Source organism: Penaeus japonicus, unplaced genomic scaffold, assembly GCF_977035675.1.
Source record: "Penaeus japonicus unplaced genomic scaffold, GWHDUDI00000001_assembly GWHDUDI00000027, whole genome shotgun sequence".
NCBI lineage: Eukaryota > Metazoa > Arthropoda > Malacostraca > Decapoda > Penaeidae > Penaeus > Penaeus japonicus.
The window spans coordinates 21,640,952-21,645,951 of record NW_028234429.1 but is presented as its reverse complement, the minus strand read 5'-3'; the positions used below and the strand labels follow the sequence as shown (position 1 = coordinate 21,645,951).

Genomic DNA, 5,000 nt, shown 5'->3' with positions numbered 1-5,000 from the left:
TTAGTACGCGTTTCTGGTATATGTGACCTCTCTGTCTAATGGGATTTTCTTTGAGTGTATGTGTATATGCGGCTATGTTTGCTTGTGTGTTTACTTGTTTTTGGAGCGTGTATGTGCGCGAGTGTCTGGAAAATGCGGCTTTGTTTAATTGGATTTTTTTTTACGCGTGTTTGTATGTGCGTGGGTACGCGGGCTCCTATGTTTGTGTATATGTGTATTTACAATTATTTATGTGCAAACTTCAGACGGAGCACCACAGTATATTATGTGTAATTATTCATGAGCACCGAGAATGATATCAGAGCCTGTTATCAGCGGTCACCTATCACAGCACTATCTATTGTGCAGACACAATTATGCATATGCGACTAGGCTTAGTAATGGATATACATACATACGAGGAGTAAATTATTACACCAACAGAACAAAGTAATTAGGTTGTTTTCATATCTAGACCTGAAAAAAGTGGCTACTATTTTTCAAACTTGGAGTTTGTATTTTACAGGTGTTTTAATCCCCACTAAAGTTCCGGCCGCAGCTGGATCGTTCTAGATGCAGCGCATTTGCTGTCCATATAAAGAAGAACACAGACACTGATAAACATATTAGATTCGTGTATAAAAACACTTACTCACGCGCGCATACACACGCGCACACAAACACACACACACACACACACACACACACACACACACACACACACACACACACACACACACACACACACACACACACACACACACACACACACACACACACACACACACACACACACACACACACACACACACACACACACACACACACATACACATACACATACACACACAAACGCATGGGCGTCCAATTATTTCTAAACTTCCGTTGTCATGTAAAGACATAACGCGATGCATTTCCATACCTGTTTGTTAGGTCGCCGTGTGTGCGACGTGGACATTGAACAGGTCACTGAGCCCATTCAGAGCTAGAGTCAGCGAGGTCGACGGCCGGGCATCGATGCCTTTGTGATATAGTGACGTCACCATTGTGGTGGGAGGTCAGCAATGCGGTGCCGCTTGTGTGACGATTATTGCAATCATCTGTTGTAACATGGGTGTTACAGTACACAATATGGATCACGGATCACAGATCACGTTATTTATGTACTGTTTACGAAATAGTTGTGTAGCGGTTTTGCGCAAAGGGTTACTCTGCTGGCAAATGGTAATGGAGGCTGGCATCTGGCATAGCGTTTACTCAGGCGAGAAACGGCTTTGTTAATTTCCAATAGCCACCTGGCAGTGCGATGATGAAACAATCTTTTGATTTGTGCGACGTTTAATGACATGCATGTGAATGACGCAGATGAATCCATGGGAAGCTATTGCAGGAATTATACGTTCCATGGTATAATTTCTGTTGCTTTGATTTGTGGCTGTGCACAGGTGTCTCCGACTTTGATTGATAAGTGACACTTTCGTAGCGGCGTGATAAGACATAAATACCGGCGCCACTGGATAGCACTGACAGCTCATCATGAACACGGATAGTGTCGCGCTGTTAGTAATGCTAGACTGAGCGCTAGAACATTCTCGTGACTGCGCGCTGAACGAACCCCGTACAGGAAACTCTATTTTTTGAATAGATATGGAGAATCGAATGTATGCAATCGAGTCCGTATGTAAGGAACTAGGGCATGGCAGTATTCCCATCGTGTCCTGATGGGGTGACTTGCAGCCGCTGCTCGAGTCGTTTTCGGGCGATGTGGTGTATCATAGTGTGGAAGATGGCTCTCGGCTGCTTTATTGCTGTATATTATGCTACGTTGGCGTTGGGATCATGCTGCAGGTTATCGATATGTACCGTTTCTATTGTGTGTGTGAGTGAGTGAGTGAGTGAGTGAGTGAGTGAGTGAGTGTGAGTGTGTGATTACAAGCGTCCTGTCAGTAAGATGTGTCGGATTATATTATATGACGAGCATGTACTAGGTAATACTCTAGCCTCGATTCTGAAGTCTATCCGTATGATATATATTGTATAGCGTTTTCTAGTGGTTGAGTACTTTGTCTAGCTCAGTGTGGGATTATTCACATTACAAACGGCATAACAGCCACAACAACAATTTGGAAAAGTCAGAGAATTTAGGCAATCCTCTACATTATGATAAGTGCCGGAAGACTAAATTACATGGGTAATATAGCTTAAAAAGATGTAATGAGAATGGAATTGCTCTCCAGCATGATATTGATTAATTCTTTCATACCCCCCCCCCCAATTTTACCCATTGAGAACACAAGCGGGATCCTCCTTAATTTTGGGGGGAGGAGAGGGAGCCTTTTAAGCAAAGCAGATTGTACGAGATCGCATTTGAGGGAATCGAACTGGATCTTTTATACTTTGTAAGCGAGCGGTTTATGCTGTCTGAACGTGAGACTGTGTCATTGTGCATAGGTATAAGTCTGTCCATTGACCTGTCTAGTGAGGCTTAGCGTAGGCATCTGCTCATTTTCCATGGCCGCCTGTCTAAAATGATCCATCTATTTTTCAGTTTAAGAAGACTCTACATGGGTATCTACACACACACACACACACAGAAAGACACACACACACACACACACACACACACACACACACACACACACACACACACACACACACACACACACACACACACACACACACACACACACACACACACACACACACACACACACACACACACACATACACACACACACACACACACACACACACACACACACACACACACACACACACACACACACACACACACACACACACACCTACACACACACACACACACACACACACACACACACACACACACACACACACACACACACACACACACACACACACACACACACACACACAGAGCGTACATATGACAACTGCTTCAAAGCAACTTCAGAAAATATGATACGTGTCTGAACACAGATATTCTAGAAGATACGTGTACACGTGGGTTTGTATCACCCATTGGCGAGTCGCAACGCGCTCCCTGGCTACACGTAGAGCATCCCTGCAACGTGACGAACAGGGAGATGACATGGCAAGGTTAAGAACACGACCGACTCGCGTGGCGACCGAGTGACGTGTGATCCGGGGTGCCGTGTGGAACGCGGCCAGCGGATCTCTCGGACCACGTACCCTTCCCTCTTCAGCGCTCACTATATATATATATATATATATATATATATATATATATATATATATATATATATATATATATATATATGTGTATGTATGTGTACATATATATTATATATATATATATATATGCATGTTGTATATATATATGTATATATATATGTATAATATATGTGATGTATATATATATATAATGTTATATATATATACATACATATATATATATAATATATATATATATATATATATATATATATTATATATATAATATATATATATATATACATATATTATATACATATACATATTATATATATATATATATATATATATATATATATATATAATATATATATATTATATTTATATTTATATATATATATATATGTATATATATATAAATATCCATTATCCAGATTAGTTAGGATTCTATGATTATCTATCCATTTTCCAGTTTCATTAGATTCTTTATGGGTATATATCCATTTTCCAGTTTATTTAGACTTTATAAGAATATATAACAATCATCCAGTTTAGCTATATTGCATTGGTGTCTATCCATTTTCCAGTTAAGGAGACTATATGGGTATCTATTCATTATTCAGTATATTCAGGTTCTGTATGAATATCTATTCATTATCTAGTTTATCCGTTATCTGTGTGAACGCAGCCCCGAGTCCCCAGTCGACACTAGTCCTATTGTCGCATAGGCCGATTTGTCCCTTTGTAATCACGCGAAATCCGCCCGTAAGCTCCTCGGCATAATGATCTGCTTGGTATCCGGCTTTGGTGAAGGAAGGTTGGAGGTGGAGGTGGAAGATGAGGAGGAAGTGGATGTGGAAATGGAAGTGGAAATAGAAGAGGAAGTAAAGGCAGGAGTAGCAGCAGAACAGAAGTGGAAGTGAGGGTAGGAGTAAAAGTAGGAGAGGTGGAAGATGGTAGTAGGGGTGGAGGAAAGCGGAAGATGGAGGTTAAAATGGAGATGAAGGTAGGAGTAAAATTAGAGGTGGAGGATGGAAGTAAATGGGTAGGTAAAGGAGGTGGAAGATGGAAGTGGAATTCGGAGGTAGAGGTTGAGGTGGAAGCGGAAGTGAAAGTGAAGGTAGGAGCAGAAGCAGTGGTGGAGGATAGACATAGAAGTGGAAATGGAGGTGAAGGTAGGTGTGGAAGTGGAAAATGGAAGTGAAAATGGAGATAAAAGGTTGTGGTGGAAGTGAATAAGGAGAATTTGAATAGACGTGGTCGAAGCGATGTTGAAGAATTTGAAGTGGAGATGGGAGAGGGAGGATGGAGAGTAGAAGTGGATGTGGAAGCGCTGGGAAATGCAGGGAAGGCTGTGGTGGATGAGACGTCGATGGATGAGTTGCGGCGGGTTATTCCACATATAAAACAAGTGTTGGTATATGTACAGCTGTTCCGAGAATAAACACCTGAGAACAAAGGTATGCTTACACATTATAAGTGTTACTGGTCTTGAATGTTTTACTTGTCTGTTTGTGGAATTTGGAGAAATATTTGAAACGCTTTCAATTTAGAAAATAGATAACCACGTTAGTAAGTGAATTATTTAATTGTTGTTTAATTAAGAGAGTAAAAAAAAAGAAGCCACGTTTGTTCTCCCACTTTTACCAGAATAGAAAAAAAAATTATACCGTGTTCACAAAATGGCATTCGTTCTGAAAATTGCGCTGCAGTTGTTTTCAGTGCTTCGAACAGATAAAAGCAGATTCCAGTGATATGTTGCAGTAAACCGTTTTTCTTGCAGTAAAGGTGATTTATCACGCTGGGCGGCGTTGACAATTTATTACTACTCGCGCTGGCTTAGGGGCGTCTCGTCGTTCGATCAATAA

General features: G+C 40.8%; 1 protein-coding gene across 4 annotated transcripts in view; it reads left to right on the top strand.

Annotated features, from left to right (window-relative positions):
- Nucleotides 1-5,000, top strand: part of ZnT63C (solute carrier family 30 member 1) — a 178,378-nt gene that overhangs the window by 76,409 nt on the left and 96,969 nt on the right. The window lies entirely within an intron of this gene.